Source organism: Halichoerus grypus, chromosome 7, assembly GCF_964656455.1.
Source record: "Halichoerus grypus chromosome 7, mHalGry1.hap1.1, whole genome shotgun sequence".
Classification (NCBI taxonomy): Eukaryota; Metazoa; Chordata; class Mammalia; order Carnivora; family Phocidae; genus Halichoerus; species Halichoerus grypus.
This window is the reverse complement of record NC_135718.1, coordinates 43956607-43980963: the sequence shown is the minus strand read 5'-3', so window position 1 is coordinate 43980963 and position 24357 is coordinate 43956607.

Here is a 24357-nt window from a genome sequence, read left to right as displayed (position 1 = left end):
CCCAGATAGATAAAATTACAAATGAAAGAGGGGAGATCACAACAAACACCATAGAAATACAAACACTTATAAGAGAATACTATGAAAAGTTATATGCCAACAAACTGGGCAATCTGGAAGAAATGGACAAAGTCCTAGAAACTTACAAACTCCCAAAACTGAAACAAGAATAGAAAATTTGAACAGACCCATAACCAGCAAAGAAACTGAAAAATCAAAAACCTCCCAACAAACAAAAGTGCTGGGCCAGATGGGTTCCCAGGGGAATTTACCAGACATTTAAAAAAGAGTTAATACCTATTCTTCTCAAACTGTTCCAAAAAATAGAAATGGAAGGAAAACTTCCAGACTTAATCTACAAAGCCAGCTTTACCTTGATTCTAAAACCAGACAAAGACTCAGCTAAAACGGAGAATTATAGACCAATATCCCTGATGAACATGGATGAAAAGAAGTCTCAATGAAATACGAGCAAATTGAATTCAACAGTACATTAAAGGAATTACCCACCATGATCAAGTGGATTTATTCCTGGGCTACAGCGGTGGTTCAATATTCACAAATCAATCAACATGATACACCACATTAATAAAAGAAAGGGTAAGAACTAAATGATCCTGTCAATAGATGCAGAAAAAGCATTTGACAAAATACAGCATTCTTTCTTGAAAAAAACCCTCAACAAAGTAGGCATAGATGGAACATACCTCAACATCATAAAGGCCATTTTTGAAAGACCCCCAACTAATATCATCCTCAATGGGGAAAAACTGAGAGCATTTCCCTACAGTCAGGAACAAGACAGGGATGTCCACTCCCACCATTTCTATTTAACATAGCCTCAGCAATCAGACAACAAAAAGAAATAAAAGGCATCCAAATCAGCAAGGAAGTAGTCAAACTTTCACTATTTGCAGATGACATGATATTCCATGTAGAAAACCCAAAGGACTCCACCAAAAAATTGCTAGAAGTCATACAAGAATTCAGAAAAATTGCAGGATATAAAATCAATGTACAGAAATCTGTTGCATTTCTACACACCAATAAGCAGCAGAAAAAGAAATCAAGGAATTGATCCCATTTGCAATTGCATCAAAAACAGTAAGATACCTAGGAATAAACCTAACTAAAAAGGTGAAAGATCTGTACTCTGTCAACTACAGAACACTTATGAAAGAAAATGAAGAGGACAAGGAAATGGAAAAGCATTCCATGCTCATGGATTTGAAGAACATTATTAAAATGTCTATACTACCCAAAGCAATCTACCATCAGCATTTTTCACAGAGCTAGAATAAACAATCCTAAAATTTGTATGGAACCACAAGTCTCCAAATAGCCAAAACAGTTCTGAAAAAGAAAAACAAAACTGGAAGCATCACGATTCCAGAATTCAAGCTGTATTACATAGCTGTAATCATCAAGACGGTATGGTACTGTCACAAAAACAGACACAGAGATCAATAGAACAGAACAGAAAACCCAGAAATGGACCCACAACTACATGGTCAACTAATCTTTAACAACGCAGGAAAGAATAGCCAGTGGAAAAAAGACAGTCTTTTCAACAAATGGTGTTGGGAAAACTAGAAAGTGACACGCAAAAGAATGAAACTGGACCACTTTCTAACTCCACACACAAAAATAAATTCAAAATAGATGAAAGACCTCAATGTGAGACAGGAACCCCTTAAAATCCTAGAGGAAAACGCAGGCATCAACCTTTTTGACCTTGGCCGTAGCAACTTCTTACAAGACACATCACCTGAAGTCAAGGGAAACAAAAGCAAAAATGAACTACTGGGACTTCATCAAGATAAAAAGCTTCTGCACAGTGAAGGAAACAATCAACAAAACTAAAAGGCAGCCTACGGAAGGGGAGAAGCTATTTGCAAACAACATATTTGATAAAGAGTTAGCATCCAAAATCTAGAAAGAACTTACCCAACTCAACACCCAAAAAAATAAATAGCCCATTTAAGAAATGGGCAGAAGATATGAATAGACACATTTCCAAAGACATCCAGATGGCTAACAGACATGAAAAGATGCTCAACATCACTCATCAACAGGGAACTACAAATCAAAACCATGATGAGATACCACCTCATACCTGTCAGAATGGCTAAAATTAACAACACAAGAAACACTAGGTATTGGTGAAGATGTGGAGAAAGGGGAACCCTCTTGCACTGTGGTGAGAATGCAAACTGGTTCAGCCACTCTAAGGAACAGTATGGAGGTTCCTCAAAAAACTAAAAATAGAACTACCCTATGATCCAGCAATTGCAGTACTAGGTATTTACCCAAAGGATATAAAAATACAAATTCAAAGGGGTACATGCACCCTGATGTTCATAGCAGCATTATCAACAATAGTCAAATTATGGAGAAAGCCCAAATGTCCATCAACCGATGAATAAAGAAGACATTGTATATACACAATGGAATATCACTCAGCCATCAAAAAGAATGAAATCTTGCATTTGCAACGAAGTGGTTGGAGCTAAATGTATTATGCTAAGTGAAATAAGTCAATCAGAGAAAGACAAATACCATATGATTTCACTCATATGTGGAATTTAAGAAACAAAACAGATGAACATGTGAGAAGGGGGGAAGGGAGAGAGGAAAACAAACCATAAGAGACTCTTAATGATAGAGAACAAACTGAGGGCTGCTGGAGGGAGATGGGTGGGAGATGGGTTAAGTGGATGATGGGTATTAAAGAGGGAGGGCACTTGTTGTGATGAGCACCAGGGGTTGTATGTAAGTGATGAATCACTGATTTCTACTGAAACCAATATTGCCCTGTATGTTAACTAAAATTTAAAGAAAATATAACAAAACCTAAAAACAAAAACTCACACCCCTGGTTTGCTTAGATAGGCAATCTCCTACCACCAAGGCCACTGAAAGATTTGCTCTCACCCTTACCAGTCTGTTTCCCAGAAACCTTTTCATTTCCAGCATACACCAATTATCCATTCTTTCTTGCAAGTTTAATTCTGCATGTAAAAGGATATTGATCTCATAAAGCATTTCTAATGCTAGAACAATGGCAAGGTCTTCAAGTATATATTTGCTGTATCATGGGAATAGGAGAGTTGACTGGCTCCCAAGGCTCCAGAGTCCTGGAATCTGGGGAAATGGAACCAGCGAGAAATTAAAACCTAGGCCTATGCAGGGAGGCTTCGTTGAGGAAGAAACATTTTGGCTGAGACCTGATGGACGTGCAGGACTACTTATATAGAGCTGGGAAAGAGGAAGGAGGCATGCTTGTTGTAAACAGATCTTCATGAGGTGAATTTAAGGCAACCCCAAATGATAACAATTTGAAGGGAAAAAGCTAAACAACAACAACAAAAATCCTGAATAAAATGGAATAGATACACATTAAGTGAGTAAGAAAGAACTAGTAGATGAAGGAAGAAAACTCTTTGGTTGAGAGCTCCCAAATGAAACAAGGCTGTTTATTTAGCTATGTTCAAACACTGAGAGCATCAACCCAGAAAAGCCATTCCCAGAATAACTGGCCCCAAACAGACCCTGCTTTGAGTCTGTGTAATTGGTGCTATGATAAGAGGCTGGTGGTGAAGTGGCTGGATCCTAGCCGGAAACGGGCCACTTCAGCGTAATTGGAGGAACAAGATGTCCTCAAACAGAGGCCAGTGCCTGAGTAATAAGGGCTGTACTGAGGACATAAAGCCCAAGGTGAAATGAACCACTCTAGTAAATGACACAAACATTGGCTAAACTTCATCTCACTCTAAGTACAAGTTCAAACCCACTTTCCACCTTGCAAAGTGAATCAGGGGCATTTTTATTCATGAAGTGAATAAAACCCAAGGATAAAAACCATACTGTTCCACTTGTAAAGGCGCCTTTTAGAGCTAGCACAAGAGCTGTGAACAAAGTGATAAAAGGGGCTGGGTGGCTGGACTAGTTCTCCCTTCTTGATAGAACAAATTGTTCCCTCTCTCGCTGTGTCTCTGTCAAATAAATAAATAAAATCTTAAAAAAAAAGATATAGAGAGAGAAAGAACAAATTCACACATACACTAAAGTGTTTTGTCTTTTTCTCACTTTGGCCCAAAATGCAAGCAGGCAATAAAATAGTTTGTGAGCTAAATCCATTTTGAAAGCAGGGTAATACAGATGCTCCCAGACAGGTGAAGGGATCAGGGCCTGTTCATATTAAATAAACACTAGTTATAACCAAGCCCTTTGAACATCTGCATCCAGGGATGAAAATCTTAATTATCTGACAAAAGGCCATTTAATCACTAAGATCTGAGCAAGTTGAGCAGGTACGGAAAACCTCCTGTCCACCCTCCCTCCCTCCCTCCACCCTGCATGTAAAGACATCAGTGACATGAAGGAAGAAATCGGAGTTGTCCATGTTGAGCTCTGGACCAGTTCCCTCAGCAATACATTCTTTGAAGGGAAAAATGCTAGACTAAGAAATGATATTGCAACTAATTATTTCTTCATCACTAGCAAAATTTCTAGATTCCAATATGGAATTTTTTTTCTTATTTTTCTACTTCTCCCATCAAAACTTTTGGGGGGGATCAGAGTTCATTCAAAATCAGTTTGTCAGGATTATTTTGTGGTAGGGTTGTGATTTTATCAGCTTTGGGAAAATAGGAATGCAATACCCCAGGCTTCATGATGGGCCTTAATTACAAACATAGACGAATTAGATAAAGTGCTGAGAGAGTGAGAAAGGAAGAGAGATGCAGAGAGAGACACAGAAAGGAAGAAACCACAATTCAGGAGAGGCCCCTTCCAGTTCAGCATCTTCCAAAACAATTTCTGTCACACTCTAGGCCTTATGAGAAGTTAATAGATGTTACACTTTTTTAAAAAGTGAAACAAGTTTGGAAAACATTGGCTGAAAAAATGATGGGTTTCTTTTCAGGACTTCTCAAAACTTTTAATATTCAAGGGTGCACTATAGGCCTTCAATAAGGTATCACTTGCTTTTTCGTATGATTTGCATATGAAACCCATCTTCATTGAGGGTTTAACATTTTCTCACAATTAGTGCTGCAGAGAACACTTTCCCAGAAGCCCTTCATACAACTGTGTACCTAGGACTATATCTAAAGTGAGGGAAGAGGAGGGCAGTGGGAGTGAAGATGGAGAAGGATATCATGGGACAATAGTGACCTGAGCTGGAAGGGGATTTTTGCTCAAGATGAGGTATGAAGGAAAGGCCAAAAAAGCTGGCAAAGCCTATACCCGGAATATATAGGAAGAAATGTCAAGGACCCAATTCAGCTGGAGTAGGAGGTAAAAGGATGAACCAAAGGGAATTATGTCTATAAGGTTTTATGGACACTTTGGGTTCCCTCAGAATTCATCTTTAAACCTGAGTTTGGTGTTCATTGTACTATTCCTAAACTTCTTGAATCTGTAAATTGAGTTTTTCACCAAATTTCACAACCTTCCAGCCTTTATTTCTTCAAGTACCATTTTGGCCCATTCTCTCCCTTCCTTATGGAACTGTACTATTTGTTAGCTTGTTTGTTGTAGTCAGTATTTATCTGAGGTTCTCTTCAGTTTTATCTTCAAGCAATCATGGTCTTATGCTTTATTAAGTAAGGTCTAGCTCTTACCCATAAAGATTTTATCCTTAATCCTAGGATTTATTGTCCTCACTCCTAAGATCTAATATTTCTGGGTTTTCCACTGAAAGTCTAAGGTACTTAGAGGCATCTCCTCACTGTGCCCTGGAACTTCACTATCTCCTGTCCTATCTTCTGATATTACCATTCAGCTCTTGACCTACAGGGGGAAATTTGTATGAGGACTTATGAGGTCCTTCCCTGGACAGCTCAGCCTTTGGCCACAGGGCCATGCTGGATCCTCATGTAGATTACAGAGAGGTTCCCGCCACCCATTTCCATACAACTGCCTCTCCTCAGCTATCTCTGCATTTACAATAGCTTCAGCATTCTTGGACTTCATCTTTCAATTCTCAGCTTAGAGAGAACGCGGCTCCATTTGGGACCACCTGCTCTCCTTCACTTCGGGAAAGTGACTGCAGACAAAAAGCCAGAGCAATCGGGGGGGGCTCACTGTGTTCCATTTCTCTCAGAGATCAGTATCCTACACTGCCTGTTGCCCAACGCTTCATATATTTTGTCTAGGTTTATAGTTATTTTCAATGGGAGGAAAAATCCAATATCACTGTCATGGCTGGAAGCGGAGTACACTAGAATTTTGATATCATATTCATTGTTATTCAAAATTCTATAACCACTTACCATGTTATTTATGTATAAAGCCAGCTGAAAGTCTTACACTTGCTAGGGCTCAGAAAACATACCACCCCATATAACTTTCCTGAAAAAGAAATACCCAAAATTCTGTAACCTCCAGAACTGCATAAAAATTCAATTATATTTAAGATGCAATATAAATGATGGAGAAGACTAAAAGTGGTCAAATTTGAATTTGTTTCTAAATAACTATTGATGTAATTATGAAATACAATGCAAATTGGAAATGAAGCCTTTAAAAGATATGACATAAAAATGTTAAATATATTTACTAGACTTATTTTATGTAGCACCCCAAATTTTGCTGGATTCAGTGTATATAACTTATTTTTAAGATTTTATTAATTTATTTGAAAGAGAGAGAGGGAGAGCACTAGGGAGAAGCAGACTCCCTGATGAGCCCGACATGGGGCTCAATCCCAGGACCCTGAGATCATGACCTGAGCCAAAGGCGATGCTTAACCGACTGAGACCCCCAGGTGCCTCCAGTGTATACAACTTTTATCTAGCTTTCTATAGCAACTACTTGTACTTTTCTAATGGCCACGGAGCCAGAGTGCTGGTGTAGCCATCACTGTGGATTTGAGGGGTCTGCTGTGATGAAAGCTTTGGATTCCTCGTATTGCCAACACCAAGTGCCTTTCTCATATATGCATATCATATATGCATATGCATATTGCCACACACACACCTTGCTTTCTATCTCAAGGTTGCCCTGCTGCCACTGAGGAATAAGAAGCCTTGGGACCCAGCCAGCACCACAAATGCACAGCCCAAAAAGGACAGTGTGGATGCTGAGTTAAACTTTGACTAATAGGATACAGGAGTCAAAAGATACCCTTCTCCCCTTTTCTTCTGAAAGGATTGTTTAGAAATGCAGAATTTTCTTCCAGCTACTGGGAAAATGTCTTATAAGAAAAAGCAGTCCACTTGACATGAACCAAGAGCAGCTCAGCCACACATTCCCTTACATTTGCTCTCCCTCCTTCCCTGGCTCATTCCAATTCTTTCTCATTCCTGCTTCCCTGGGATTGTATTCTTGCACTAAAGATGATATAAGAAAGTTATATATGATATTATAAGTTGGATCTAAAAGCTAAGGCTACCTTAAAATAAGAATATTCTGGGAAAAGAAAAAGAATGTAAACACATTAAAACATGTAATATGGAAAAATCAAATACTGTTTTAATCTTGCCATTGGTAAAGAAATAAAGTTTTAAGTGAAAGATAAAAGTCATTGATATAAAAATAACTTCTTGTCAGCTGGGAAAAAAAATGTCAAAGAAAACCTAAAAAAATATAGAAAAATATAGGACAAAAGGGGAGAAAACAACTAGCAGAAAAGAGGGGGTGGGAAGGAAACATAAAATACAATCTATATACAACAATAGGATTTTTTTTTTTTTAACTACAGCCATAATGCAAGCACTGCTTGGAACTATGGATAAATGAATCAAATCTGATATGGACTCTAATCTATTATATCAGAGGATACAGAAATTAAGGAAGAAAATAAACATGTAATTGCATGCCACATGATTGCTATGAGTGAAAGCCAAACTTTCATGTGAGTCTGTAACAGGAGATCTGATCTAGCCTTAGCTTAGCGTTAGAATCAGAAGCACAGCTCAAGCTCTATGCCTGCCAACAGCCTTAATATGGGGCATGCTCTTAACCTATCCAAGATACTGTTCTATCTCCCATAAAATGACAGCAGGTAATAATTCCTACCTAACAGGTTTTTTGTGAGAACCAGATGAGATGATGCTGCTGAGAAGATTTTGCAATCTGTAAATCACTTCACCTGAGGATTTGTGACTTGGTTTCTAGGCCCCTTAAAAACCAGCACAGCACTTAACACATAGTAAGTGTTCAGGACTAAAAATTTCCTAAAGCTTTTAATGGGCCCAAATAGTGCCAGTCTAACAAATAAAATGATGTAAAGTCAAGTTGATGTTTTCTGCTCCTATTCTCGCTCTTGCGTCCCTCCCATCACAGCTCACACCCTCAGAAAGGTTTATTTTATGAGAAAAGTTGCAACGAGATGGAGCAACATGTGCACTTTTTAAGTATGAGAGCTAATAAAGTAGCATTTTCTATAATGTGTAGGTGAAATAAAGCATGTAGGTACCACAAATGATTGGGTCTGCCTCAATCCATTCGCTTAGATGAATTGCTTTCAATTCTTGCTTCCACTGAGCTACAGAGGTTTCCAAACTGAAATCCTGCTACTGAGTTCAATAGGTACAGATGATGAAAAAGCCATTTCTTTAATGAGAATTTGGTAGGAAATAGTTTCTTTGTGACTCCTCCCTCCCCCCCATTGAGTTGTTCCTAGAATTCAAACAGAAAGGGGACTCACTCCTATAATTTGTCCAAACTAAGGTATCTTGAAATGACAGATAATGCACAATTTGCTTTTCAGAAAAAAGTCCTATCTCATGAGCTCTGAAGAGGAATAACCGAATTGACTTGTGAGAAATCAAAAGAGGAAAAAACCTTTGCAACCTTCAGCAGCACAGGAAAAATATTTGACTCACTGTAAAACCTGAGCCCCATCACAGCTCATAGTTGGAGCTCACCTTAAAGGCAACTGATAACATTCTAATTTGATGGCCTTTTCCAAGTTTTTAGACCTACAGTTTGATTCTAGGCCTGAATGTTTTCATGGAAATATGGGAAAATGAGTGAGATCAGCTCGACATCTTGCAACCCAGCACCAAGGGTTTTTTTTTTTTTTTTAATTTTTTGAGATAATTATAGATTTGTATGTGCGGGTAAGAAATGATACTAATATATTCCCTCTTTACTCCATTTTCCCCAGTGGTAGCATCTTACAAAACTATATAGTACACTACCACAACCAGGATATTCACACATTGATACAGTCTACAGATCTTAGACTTCCCCCATTTTACTTGTGTGTGTTTACGCTATGAATTTGTTTCACATGTATAGATTCATGAACCTAACATTCTATCTCCACAAGCATTCTTTGTGTTGGTGTTTTATAATCATCCCCACATCACTCCTTGCCCTCACTGTAATCTTTTGAGACTTTTATTTTTTCCTCACTCAACAGAATTCCCTTGACTACTTTCCAGAATGTTGCACGTATCAGTAGCTTGTTCCTTTATGTTATTAAGCAGTATTCTATGGTGTCCTGTACCATGGCTTAACCATTCAGCCATAGGAAAACACTGATTGTTCCACACACTGGACTGTTCAAAATAAAGTTGTTACTTATATTCATGCACAGATTTTTGTGTCAACGTAAATCATTTCTTTGGGATAAATGTCCAAGAGTGCAATTGCTGAGTCATATGGTAATTGCATGTTGAGTTTTATAAAATCCTGGGGAACTGTTTCCAGAGTGGATAGAACCTCTTACATTCCCACCAACAATGTATGAATGATGTAGTTTCTCTGCATCTTCATTAGCATTTGGCGTTGTCGATATTTTTTTTAATTTTAGGCATTCTAATAGACATGCAGTGATATTGCATTGTGGCTTGCATTTGCATTTCCCTAAATGACTATTGCTGAATGTCTGCTCATGTGCTTATTTGCTCTGTTTCTCACTCTTCTGCTTCTCTTATCTTCTTGTATGTTGCTTGGGCATTTGTTAGGATTCCATCTTGACTCATTTATTGTTTTTATGTATAGTGCTATGTACAGTTCTGTTGTGGCTGTTCTGTGTTACAATATACATCTATGATTTCGGCTACTAGTATCAATGTTATACCACTTGGATTGAAGCATGGAAACCTTACTTCCATCTAGGTCACTTTATGTGCCCTACTTTTAAATGTCATGTCTTGTGTATCAGTGTTATAATTCACATTTTAATCATTACATAAGATTTATAAAACTCATGAGAAGGGTAGTCTAACCATTTATCTGTTCTTTCCATTGTTCTTCCTTCCATCCTCATGTTCCAAGATTCTTTCTTCTGTCATTTCCCTTCTATTTGAGAAATTTTTTAGCTATTCTTTAAGGACAGTTTTGCTGATGGCATTTTTTATTAGTTTTCTTTCAACTTAGAATGTCTCTATCTCCCCTTCATTTATGAAGAAGCTTTGCTGGATATAGAATTCTTGGCTAACCATTCTTTTCTTTCACCACTTTAACAATATTTTGACATTTCTGGCGTCCATAGTCTCAGATGAAAAACCCAAAGTCATTTGAATTAATGTTCCCCTATAGGTAATGTGTCATTTCTCTCCTGCTTTTTTGAGGTTTTTGTTTTTTGTTTTTGTATTACCTTTTACCCCCCACTTTACCCATTTCTCCCACCCTCCATCTCTGGTGCCAACCAATATGTTCTCTGATTCTATAAGCTTGTTTTTTTTTTAAGATTCCATATATAAAAGAGATCATATAGTATTTGTCTTTCTCTGACTTATTTCACTTAGCATAATGCCCTTGAGGTCTATCCATGTTGTCACAAATGGCAATGACTCATTCCTTTTTATGGCTAAATATTTCACTGCATGTGTGTGTGTATGTGTGTACACATACACATATATTTCTTTATCCATTCATCCACTGATGGACACGTAGGTTGTTTCCATATCTTATCTATTGTAAATAATGCTGCAATAAACGTGTGGGTACAGATATCCTTTTGAGTTAGCATTTTCACTTTCTTCAAATAAATACCCAGAAATGGAATTGCTGGATCATGTGACAGTTCCATTTTTAATTTGAGGAACATCCATATTGTTGTTCATAGTGGCTACACCAATTTACATTCCCATCAACAGTGCACAAGTGTTCCCTTTCCTCCACACCCTTGCCAATATTTGTTATCCCTTCTCTTTTTAAGGTGTGAGGTGCTGTCTCATTATGGTTTTGATGTGCATTTCACAGATGATTAGTGATACATAGCATCTTTTCATGTATGTGTTGGCCATCTGTAGGATTTCTTTAGAAAAATGTCGGTTCAGATCTTCTGCCCTTTTTTAATCAAATTTTTTCTATTGAGTTGTAGGAGTTCTTTATATATTTTGGATATTAACCCCTTATCAGATATACGATTTGCAAATATGTTCTCCCATTCAGTAGGTTGCCTTCTATTTTTGTTGAGTTTCCCTTACTGTGCAGAAGCTTCTTAGTTTTATATAATCCCACTTATTTTTGCCTTTGTTAGCTTTACTTTTTGTGTCAGATTCAAAAAATCATCACCAAGACCTTTGTCAAGGAGCTTGCCACCTATGTTTTATTCTAGGAGTTTTATCATTTTGGGTCTTACATTCATTTTAATTTTTGTGTATGGTAGGAAATAATGGTCCAGATTCACCATTTTAAATGTGGCTGTCCAGTTTTCCCAGCACCATTTATTGAAGAGACTGTCCTTTCCCCATCGTATATTCTTAGCTCCTTTGTCATAAATTGACCACATGTGTGTGGATCTCTGGGCTCTCTATTCTGTTCCATTGATATACACGTCTGTTTTTATGTCAATACCATCCTATTTTAATTGCTATAGCTTTGTAATAGAGTTTGAAATCAGGGGGGAGCATGGTGCATTCAGCTTTGTTCTTTCTCAAGATTGTTTTGGCCATTCAGGGTCTTTCATGAGTGAATACAAATTTTAGGATTGTTCTATTTATGTGAAAAATGCCATTGGAATTTTGATAAGGATCAATCTGTACATTGCTTTAGGTGGTATGGACATTTTAACAATATTAATTCTTCCAATCCATGAGCATGAAATACTTTTCCATTTATTGTCTCTTCTTCAATTTCTTTTTTTGAGATTTATTTTTTATTAGAGAGAGAGTAGAAGCAGGGGGAGTGGCAGGCAGAGGGAGAGGGAGAAGCAGGCTCCCCGCTCAGGAGGGAGCCTGATGTGGGGCTTGATCCCAGGACCCCAGGATCATGATCTGAGCCAAAGGCAGACGCTTAACTGTCTGAGCCACCCAGGGGCCCCATGTCTTCAATTTCTTTCCTTAATGTCTTGCAATTTTTGGTATATAGGATTTCACCTCCTTTGTTAAATTTATTCCTAGGTATTTTATTCTTTTTGATGTAATTATGAGATTTTAATTTCTCCTTCTGATAGTCTATTAGCATATAGAAATGCAACTATTTTTTTGTGTATTGATTTTTGTATCCTGCATCATTACTGTATTATTTCTAACAGTTTTTAATGGAGTCTTTAGGGTTTTCTACATATGTCATCTGCAAATAGTAATAGTTTTACTTATTCCTCTCCAATTTGGATGCCTTTTCTTTTTCTTACCTAATTGCTCTAGCTAAGACTTCTAGTACTATGTTGAATAAAAATGATGAGAGTGGGTATCTCTGCCTTGTCCTTGATCTTAGAAGAAAACCTTCAACTTCTTACCACTGCTTTAAAGAATTTGTTTTTAATTTTCAGAAGTTTTGACATAAATGTCTTTGCATTTATTCTATGTGGATTTTGCTCAGCTTCTTAAATCTGTCAGTGTATGTCTTTCATTGAATTTGAGAAGTTTTCAACCATTATTTCTTCAAATACTCTTTCACTCCTGCTGTCTCCTCTTCTTCTGGGACCCTACTGGTATGTTTGGATATTTATTGTTCCTCAGCTCCCTGAGGCTCTATTCTTTTTTTTTTTTTTTTTTTTCCATTTTATTTTCACCAGGGAAATTCTATTGATCTGTCCTCAAGTTCACAGATCCTTTCCTCAGCTATATGATTGAGCCCATCAGCATTTTTGGGATTTTCTTTTCAGCTAATTAATTTTTCTGTTCTATCATCTCACTTGGTTCTTTTTTCAAAACATCTACTTTGCTGAGATTTTTTCTATTTTTTCATTTGTTTTATGAATATTTAGAATTATTGAAGCCCTTAATCTTTGTGAAATAATTTCAACATCTGGTTCATCTCGGTGTTGGCATCAACAGTCTTATCTAATTCCAGTTGTAACTTTCTTGGTTCTTTGCATGATGGGCAATTTTCTATTGTATCCTGGACAGTTTATCTATTATTTTAGGAGATTCTGGTTCCTGTTTAAATAACTTTAGTACACAGTCACCCTGTTTCAAGATCAATACATGGATCCCTGGCCTACTTTTATGGGCTGTAGTTCCAATGCATTTTAATTTTCAGAGCCTTTGGGGTGCCCTTTTGGTCTACTGGGTTTATCTAATGATGCTGCTTGAAGAAGGAACTTCCCCAAATGGGCCACCTGATGCCCCAGGTGAGGGAACAAAGAGCACTCCTTGGACCAACTCCTTGTTCTGTCAGGATAAACCCTCCCTGACCCACTATCTGCTTGGGAGAAATGATTCTCTGGGCTGCAGGTTACAAAGATCTCTTCGGCCAGCTGCTTGTTTTTGCAGGAACCTTCTGCCAAAATCTCCTGGCCACCCCATAGCTCTAGGTTAGGAAGGGAAATCTCAGATCCAGCAGGGATGGAAAGTACTTTCTGGGCCAGACCATTTGTTGTGGCAGGACCTCCCCACCCCACCACTGGTAGATGCTGCCTGGCCACCTGATGTCCTGAGATGGGGAAAAGGAGTTTCAGGTCTAGTAGGGAGGGAAAGTGCTTCCCTTGGCTCCTCAAGAAAGATCCCATTGGAGTATTATTAGTTCCACAGCTCTTACAGACAGGACCTCCCATCCAGTTCAGGAGAGGAATGAACCTACTTAAGTCAAACTTAGGCTGGAGGTGGGGGACACCTGGCCTGGGTCCCTTCCTGCCAATGGGTGGAGAATGCTAAGATGTGCTCTATGGTGTTCCTTCTGTCCCAGAGTCCATCTTCCTCTGTTCAGACTTCTCTTTTAGTTGCCTCTCATTTCTAAGGCTTATAGTTCTTCTGAGCAGAGTAGAATAGGGAGAAATGGTTTCGTGCCATCTTTATGCCTCCAGCTTTCCTTCTGAACCAAATATTAAATCAGCAGTGTATAGGACAAAGACAAGTTGCATAAGTATTTTGTCTATTCCAAGGTTTTGTTTTGTTTTTTTAATGTGTGTCTAAAGTTAACAACAATTAAAAATCAGAACTGTCCACAAAAAATTTTGCAGCTCTGGATTCTGAGAAAATTAAATGTGGCCACCCAGGCCTGAATTGGGCCACGGTCTGCTGAAGAAGTAGAGAAGCATCCCTCTTTGGACACAGCATTTATACCAATCCCCCTGTTTTTAGGCCCAGTTTTCTCAGTCATTTAAATCACCAGTCTGGCTCTTTGAGTTAAGAACCCTGACTTAGCCAATTAATGAACAATCACAGACCTTTATAAGTGCATTTTACAAACACTGTCCCATAAATTCTTTCATTTAATCATAAAAAAAAACTGGCACTATTTAATCCTAATTCTAAATAGCAGGTTCTATTACTTCCACTTTATAGCTAAGGAGACTAGGTTTTAGAATGAGGATGTGATTTACCAAGGTCATAGTGTTATTTAGTGGCAGAGTTGGGATTCAACCCTCATCTTCTGACCCCATGTCCAGTATGCTTTACATAGCAGAGAAGACTAAGATGATGTTCCAAAATATTGCCACAAATCATAAGGCCACATTACTCTGACATGTGAATGTCCTTTTGAAAACAAACTTATGGATTCCCTCAGCTATCATTCATTTGCACCTAGGTTGTATACTTACTTCATCAGGGCAGTTTAACAGACAAAACAAAAATCTAAATCACCCCAAAATAAATAAGCATGACCCTTCCAATCAATCCTATCAAGCCTTAGGCAGATTGCTTTTCTGGCACTTGGGTTGATGGGATGGGTACAAACCTACCACACATGTTCTCCCACCCTTACAGATTTTAAACAACAGTCTAGGAGACTAGACCAACACACTTTTAAACAATCCAATATATATATATATATATTGGTTGCCATATAGGATAGAAATCTCAGTTGTGTAGATTTGCATGGAGAACAGCTATTGGAAAGCAGGGAAAGTTGAGATACTTAAGACTTAATGATTTATTCTGTAGTCTCTATCTCCTATAAAAGGGTGACCTTTGATAAAACTACTGGGAGAATGGGAAGAAACCAGAAGTGTCATAGAAACACCATGAGTAATGCCTCCTTGTGAATGATCTTTCTGGTGTCACTGCTGCAAACTCAGCCAAATGACAGGTTTTCCTGAGGGATAGATAAAGAATAACCCCATTTCTGCAACCATGCAGCAAGAACTGTAAAAAAAAAAAAAAAAAAAAAAAAACAGGTTTAGACGAATGAGAGAGAGAGAAAGAGAGAGAGAGAGAGTGAGTGTGTGTGTGTGTGTGTGTGTGTGTGTGTGTGTGGCGCCTGAATAGGGAGGCAGCCTGTTTGAATGGAGAAGACAGAAAGCAAGGTAAAGTGTTAAAAGCAGCAACAATCGAGCAAATACAAAGTCCAGAGGGCATAATGGTTTTAAACCATAGGCTCAAACTCTTAAATCCCTCCCCCGCTTCATTTCCCCTGAAGTTGGCTGGCTTATTGCCACTTCGACCAGAGTATGGCAGAAGGGATGCTGTGTGACTTCCAAGGCTCATGATGGTCATGTTCAAACACCTGCTCCTGGAGTCCTGAGCTGCCATGCTAGATGGGCCCCATGTGGGTTTCTCCAGATGAGTGCAAGTGGAGTCCAGCCTTCCTGCCATTCAAGCCCAGGTGGCAGACATATGAGTGAAGAAGGTTCCAGATAAATCCAACCCCAGCCATTCAAATCACCCCCAAACCCAGTAAGTCTTCCCAGCTTGGGCCCCAGACATCACAGAGCAGACACAATCCCTGCCATCTACGTCCTCTCTAAATTCCTGACAGATAAAATCCAATAGCAAATCAAAATTGTTGTCATGTTAAGTCACTAAATTTTGAAGCTGTTTGTTATGCAGAAATAGAGCAGAGGGTAGATACAAAAGAATGTGGGAGAGAAAGAGGTAAGTTTAGTACAGAACTGGCACAGGAGGTAGAATTAAGCATGACTAAAGAATGTAGCTGAAATGTGAATGGGAAAGTCAGTGGTAAGAAACAACATGAGCTTCTAAGGACTATTAGTCTGTGCTGCAAACCCAATTCTGGGTGCCAGCAACATATATAAAATGCTAGCATTACATTCATTCATGACAGCATGAGATTATTCTCCAGAAAAATGCCAACTTGTCTTTTATATTTTTCCTTCTGGATGAAAGAGACTCGCTTTCACCAGAACCCACCTACCCAGCCCCTCCTCAGCCTGAAGCGCCAGGTCTCACAGAGCCTTGTGGGCAAATGTTGCCCAAGGCATCCACTCCTCAGGAAGCTAGAATTCACCAACACTGTGTGTGTGTGTGGCGGGGCGGGTGGGGGAGAGAGGAGGCCCTTGGCTCTGTGAGTCCCGTGTCCCAGAGCTACTCTGCACCTGAGGGCTCAGTCCACCAGATATCTTGTCCAGCACACCAGATTTAAACAACTGCCTTCATGTCTTGGACCACAACATTTGGCTAGGATATTGGCACCCCCTTTACTTCCCTGGGCTGGACTCTGCCTCACTCTAACTCCTGGCTGACATCCTATATGCACCAGGCACACCACTTGACTTTGATGCTTCCACAGTTAGACCAGAGTCCCCATGCTGCATTGAATGCCCACATAGTGAGCAACTGGCCATCCTACTTTGGGGATTTCCCTGAAGCTCTGTTCTCCAAACCCCAGTATCTGCTTCCTCCAGCTCCACAGTGGACCCACCTACCTTGCAGATAAACCACCTAAGTTGTGATAACTCTTGCAGGAAGTGCAGCATTTTGACAATAGACCAATCATCGCCCACCCAGATCCACTGTGAAACCTTTTTTAAGCACTTCCTCTGTGATTCCCCAAACACCAGTGAGGAAGGTCAAAGATGTATGCCAGCTCAGTGCTTCCTTGATTTACTTGTAGCTGACTGCAAAACAAGCCCTCCTCCATGGAGCCATTTGTCTAAGTGGGGTACTTAAGTTCAGATTTCCAGTTAATACCTGTGGAGCCAATCCCCAGCTTACTCAGCTCTGAGACCAGAAGAAAGACTTAATGGACCTCAAAGTTTCACAAGTTGGCAATTTAAGCAGAAATTTCCAAATTTTCCAAAGGAACTGCTTTCCCGCTTCAGTTGCTAGAAGAGAGAACAGAAATGGAGAATGTGACACCTACTGACCTCCCTGACAAGAAAACTGGGCTGCAAGGCTATGGAGCACAACCTCATGGGTCACAAGCATTAGCACAATGATAAGCATCAGAGAAACCCTCAACAATGGACTCATTCTTTCTCGCAGAAAGAGGGACACAAGAGCAGGTCTGAGGAGCTGGGAGGAGAAGTTCTGAGCCTTGATTGAGCCCCATTGTTGTGCCGTCTGGAAAGATTGTACAGCTGGGCTGTTATATTCAGCAAAACACATGATACACAGTGCTTTTGCGCCAGGGACACTCCAGTTTGCACGGAGCCTTAGACGGCTGAGAAAATTAAAGCCTTTTCAGGCCCTTTCACAACACCCCTGATTTCTATATTAAATTTGAGTGTGGATGGGCATTGTGTGAGTAATTGCCAGCCCTGAATGTCACCATAGGTGACAGGCCCGCTCTGATCTCAGACAACGGGGAAAAGCCAGCTCCCCCGATACTCAGGTGACCCCAGGTATGAGTGATAACACAGTGGTGGGGGGAGCCTTTGAAAGAGAGATGACTGGATTCTTGTCCCATTAACTTCTAGCCCCACCTGACCTTGTATATGAGAATAGGATCTATAAGCTTCTGACCCCTAAGTCACAAGCCCGGGCTGGCAAAAAAGTCACCTGTTTTAACAACACAATTCTCCCAGGCAGCAAGCATCGAACACCCAGCCAAAAAGGAGGAGAAGGGAGTCTGGTATTATATGTAGGAAACAGCCAGTTTGGCCCTGGAGCACACATCATCACATCCATAGAATGTAGATGATTCATCTCCTCCTCAGGTTGATGGCTTTTTTATGGGAAACTGGACACCTGCCTCGTTTCCCAGAAGGCGCTGCATGGGAAGACAGCCTCACAGGGAAACAGGCGATGCCACCGCCCAGCTCGCTGGCTGCCATTCCCACCACTGCTGTGGGGTCCCTGCGGGGCGTGCACAACGTGGGCACCCTTCTCCAGGCAACGGGTGAGGAAGAAGGGTGGTCCTGCCATGGGAGCTTCGGGAAGAGGTGCTGGGTGGAGGAGAGGACTGGGAGGTCTCTGCAGGCCTCAAGGACGGCATTTCACACACCCTCCCCCAGGCTTCCCGCCCTCACACTCAGGCGTGGCTCTGAGCAACTCCGCAGGGGCCAACAAGGGCAAGGCTTTGGGCAGACCTGAGTGATCTCGTCAAGCAGACAGCATGGGCAGCTTTTCTGCAGGCGGGTCAGCATCTTGGAGGGGCACTTGCAATCCAAGCAAGGGTTCTGTGAACAGGGATTTGGGGACGGAGTCAGCCATCTCTGACTCTCCGGACCTGCTCTCTTTGATTCCAACTTCAAAGCTGATTTTCTTCCTCCTCAAGGATGTCATACCGGAGGAGTTCATCTACCCTCTCACTGAATGCTTCCCTGTGTCCAGGGCAGTTGGGGTGACAAGTGCCTCTCCTGGGTGGGTTCCCATTTCTAACCTTTTCTTCTCTGGGGAAGGTGGGGACTCTTGCCTGACCCTCCCACTCTGTCTGGCATGAGGACAGTCACCTTAACTTCTCATTCATAAAGAATTAGGATCGTGAAATTTTTTCATTTGTGCCAAATTCCTCCTTTTCTAAACAGATTACAATTGCATTTTTATTTCATCTTTCATCCAGTAGTTAGGTATGAAAGTTATTTCTTTATTCCATTTATTATGGGTTTTTAAAAAAATTTGTTGTGTCCCAGGCAGGAAACTTCGCTTGTGCCATTTTACACTCTTCGAAACATACTGAAATTTCCTTTTTGGTGTACATGATCACCCACTGTTGAATCCTTGATTTATCTTAGTCAGTGGAAATACATCAGCGCAGTTTCTAGGAGGGATGAGAAAGTGGCATACTTTCTAAACCATTGCATTTCTGAAAGTATCTTTTTATGGATTCACACATGAAAGACAATTTAGCTGAACACAGAATTCTTGGGTCACAACCCTCTTCATATAAGCCTCTGGAGATGGTGGTTCTGGGTTGGTGGGGAATCTGAGGTGAGCAGATGTTTCTTCCTTTATAAGTACCCTGTTCTTCTGTTGAGAAGTTTGCAGGTTTTTTTTTCTTTTTTTTTAACTCCTCTAAATTGTGTCATATTCTCTTATCCTCTGTGGCACCCCCAGTGGCTCCGGAAAGACAGCAGTAACTCAGAGGAGGTGAGACACCATGTAGAGATGTGTTGGGGGACCCATAGCTGGTGTACCAAACTAAAAATGTGCAGACTATAAGCTGCTGAATGAGGAGGCACAAGACACCCACAGGGAGCCAAGAGGTAGCTCCCTAGCATCTGAGCTCCCACTTTGGGGAAGTGAAGCCAATAGGGTCCATTTGATTAAGAACATAGTTTTAACACCTGCACAAAGGAAGTAGAGTCACAAGATTTATTTCTTAGAGATCCCAGAAACGGTGTGTGTGGGGGGGGGGGGGTGCTGTCCAACGAGCTAGGGGAAGGGCAGTCCTCTAGCCCAGGTAATGGAGGAGGAGAGCACGACCAGGGTAGCAAGCACTTATTACTTATGAGGTGGTTGGGGCAGAGATCACTAACTTTTCCCAGGCTTAATTCTGCTTATTTTAAACCCCCAGGGAAAGTAAAGTGGGAACTTATAGAAGGCATCCTGAACTCAGGTCCTTATCTGAATGTCTAGACTCCGTGTGAACAGGGTTTAGCATCCTGCAAAATGCCTAGGTAGCAACTCTGAAAAACAAAAGTTATTTTTCCCATCACAGGGGGATGAGGGAGGTGCTGATTCCAGCTCTGTGGCTTCTGGGAGGTGTTCCCCACAGGGACATGGTGGGGGGGAACCATACTTTTCATAGTAATCTCCCAAGCTATACCAAGTATTAGCAATAAACACAGTAACTCAGTCATGCACTCCTACACACTCATTTCCCTTCCGTGAGCACAGCTTTATTATAAATCAATAGGATGTCTACAGCAAGGGCAAGTCACATGTGTGGGACTGAGCAAATAATAAGTTGAACCTTGAAAAGGATTTTCCTAGCTGTTTGATATCTTCTCCTCTGGGTTTTTGTCTCAATGACAGATGCCGCTGTTCACATCCGTGCCCTGCTTCCCTCTGAGTGTTGCCCCTGTCCTTGCCTGAATCTAGCAGGTTCTATGCCTCATTTTCCAGAAGGAGCTCTTACAGGAGGACAGCCTCACAGGGAAACAGGCCATGCCTGCCACTGTTATGGGAATGCTCCACAGCACACTCCATGTGTGGCAGCCCCTTCTAGAGGAAGCCCCCGCCCCAAGATGATGAATTAGATTAGACCTGAAATTGCTACCTGGCATAGTCTCATAAACAAGGGTGAAAACCTTAAACTCTCATTTAATATCTATTATGGACTGAATGTGTCCCCCTAAAATTCATACATTGAAATCTAATCCCCAGTGTGATAATGTTTGGAGGTGGGGCCCTTGCAAAGTAATTAAATCAAGGGTAGAGCCCCCGCCCATGATGCGATTGGTGCCCTTATAAGGAGATGAAGAGTCCAGTGTGCTCTGCTGTTTGCCATGTGAGGACACAGCAAGATAATAGCCGTTCATGAAATAGGAAATGGGCCCTCACAAGACACAGAATCCACCAGTGACTTGATCTTGGACTTCCCAGCCTCCAGATAGAAATAAATTTGCTGTTTAAGCCACCCAGTCTATGGTGTTTTTGTTCTAGCAACCCAAACCCAAGACAATAGCTCTTCTGTATTATTCTACCACATATCTGTGACCAGAAAGCACTGCTACAACATACTAGTACAGGGAGGTATGCTCCTAAAATTCATCTATTCCTAAGTGTTTCCAGAAAAGCTAGACCTCAGAGATATCAATAAAATGATGTAACTATCACATGAGTGTCAGTTGGGAAAGCCTATCCTAGGAATTCACAATGCACATTAGTGTTTTAAAGGCTCTGAAAAAGCATAAAGAGTACCACTGAACTTTATTTAGCCCAGTGGTCTCCAAATTATTTGACCACAAAGAACCCTTTTCAAGTAATACTCATTAATATCAGACAGACTCCAGAACACACTTGAAAAGAATACTGTGCTAAGAAAACCTTCTAGATCAAAGGATTTGTCACACTGCCTCCTTGCCACATGCCCTCAGCATGGTCCCAGCCGGATATTAACAAAAGAGGAAGCAGAGTGTAACCTGTTTATTGAATTAGCTGGACTCAGTAGGGAGCCATCTCATCAGGTCTCCTCCTAACCTGCTCAGACAAAACCAAGGAGTCTGTCCCTGAGTGAAATCCCAGGCAGGTTGCAGAGCTTTCTCGGTCATTCTCAGGTACTAACAGGGGTCTCACATTCAGAAGCAAAAAGAAAAAAAATCCTGTCAACTTGAACACTGTAACTTCCATCTCTCATCCAACTTAAAACTTCTCCCCCCAAACCAACCATAACGGGGACAGGAGAGAGAACCTACAATGGGAAAGGGAGGGAAATTAGTCTTTTACCTTTTTCTTGAGCATTGCCCCAGGCTCTACTGTTCTCCCCCATGCTAGGGAAAGGAGAAGAGCCATGGGAGAAAAATGTCAAAGTGTCTGATACACTTGGTGCTGTTTCCAGTCCTCTCTAGGTTTTTTAATGCCCTTAGTCATAGCAGACACTCAAATACTAACTCTTTTGTCCTATGGGGGAACTCCTGGGGTTTCTTCAAAGATCCCCTAGGGCAGAGACATCCTGCCTACATGCTTTGGCTTGGATTTTGCCTCTTCTAGCTAACTAATAGGACAATGCCCTGAACCCGTGGCATCCAGCAGTCCATCCAAGAGGGATCATCTCACCCCTCTAGGTCAGTCTCTTGTGTGAGGAGCCTTTCAAGGTGCCCTAAGTCTATCCCTTTTCCAAGGGACCCACACCCGCTGTTCACTCCCACTCCTACCTCTCTGCACAGCTGTCAGAGCTAACCCCAGGAAGTGTCCCAGCTGACGGCCATCTCAGGTGTGGATTAGGTCTTTCTCCACATTCTCCAAAACGCAGGGAACACTTTTCATGCTCCCTTTGGGACTCTCCAAAGCTCCCCCTCCCTCTCGACTTGATGGGGAAGAACTCGCTTCATTCTCTCATGGCAGTGGGTAATGCCCAGCTCATTGACATCTCTGTGTAGGCTGGACTCCCTGGATATAGACTCTGAAATGGAGATTTACACCAAGGAGTTTTATTGGGGAGCACAGGCAAGAGTGACTCCCGTAAAGAGGGAAAGGGACAGACTGGCCAAAGGGAGAAGCTGACCTTCCACACGGTTGCATCAGCTCTCAGCTGACCTCCAAGGGAGCTCTGAAGCTGGACTGGCCCTTCTCAGATTGCAGCAAAGGGTCATGTCTCTGTACCCCTGCATACTGGCTGGATACAGGCTGCCCTCAGAAAGTGGGGCACAAGCTTGGGCAAAGGTAATTCTCTCAGTCAAGGATACCTCCATGAGTCACAGGATCCAGCTCTCCCAGCAGCTGGTGGCCTGAGGGCCTCCATCCTGAAGGGCAGGACTGGGTGGGACACCACAGGACAGTGCCTTCAAAGGGCCCCACCAAATGTCAAAGATGGACAAGACCCACTTAACATCCTCTCCAGAACAAGTGCTTTTTATTTTGTGTTGATTTGTGTTGTAGTTTTCACTCTTGTCAACGGGAACAGCAGGTATTTGTTAAGCTGGTCAGTTAGCAGTGGTGTGATCCCCAGGAGGGATGGCAGTAGGTCCCTGTTCTTTCCTGGCTCTGCCCATCACTGTCTGGGTCCAGCTCATGTCACCTCTAGTCTCGATTTCCCTAGATATAAATCAAGGCAACAAACACCACCCTGCCTACATCTCTTGGCCATGGTGACCTACAGATGAGACATCTGATAAACATGAAAGGCTTCAGAATCTGCTCCAGACAGACTGGAACCTTTTCAAAGTATTCACAGGATATTAATAGATTTGCTGAGCCTTTTCTGCTCAAGCCCCCTTAGGGTTTGGTGCTCAAGTATCCTAGGAAATAGCATTCATGAAGGAAGTTTTGCAGGGTCAGTCTTTATCCCGGGGGAAGCCACCAGGTACCACCTTAAAGGCTAGGGACAGAACAGTTAGGGCTGCATGTCAGGGTAAGTCAGATGGCAAAGCAATGCCACACAACCCACCACAGAGGCTGAGTCACAGAGAGCGGGGATGACGACCAGTACTTCTGGCCCTGCCATTCACAAAGATATGTAAGTCACTCCTCATGCTGGAGTCTGCTGCATCTATAAGATGAAAGCATTATCCCAGGGCCGAATTTTCAAACTCTTTCAATAGCAGAACCCTGTTTTCAATTGGAATTTTTTCTCAAACCCTAACACATGAAAGCATTAAAGAGGTTTCTTGTGATGTTTAAATACAGGCTAATGATGAAAATCTCCAAATTTTATAGTCTTAGGAAGCCTATTAATGCAATCACTCCAAAAATAGTGTGGCTACCATGAGCCAGGCACGGTACTAGGTAGGATGTCCAGCAACGTGTGACAGGCTGGATGGCCAGTATGATCCCTGCCCTCCTGGAATTCACAGTCAATTGGGTGGGCCAGCTCATGTGCAATTACACTGCAGAATGACAAGTTCTCAGACAGGAGAATTTTAGGCACATCAGAGATTTTAACCCAGGTTTGGCATTATAAGGAAGTCATGGTTGATATTCCAGGGAAACTGGGTCTAAAGGATGTGTTAGAATGACTGGCTACTGGATGTGAGGATGATCTGGCTGCGACATCTGTCACCTGAGTGATCACCAGGGTTGTTTCAGCTGATGTGGCTGGCTAGGCAGTGTCCCCTTCCTCCCTCACCACTGCAGGTGCATCCTCCTAAAGCTGTATGAAGAGGATGACCTCCCCAGTAGAGAAGGACTGTTCTTCGGTCAAGGATATATGAGTAGTGGTGCTCCCCTGCTAGAACCCCCAAACAAACTCTCAAGGTCCATTTGTAGGAGAATGTAGGGTAAT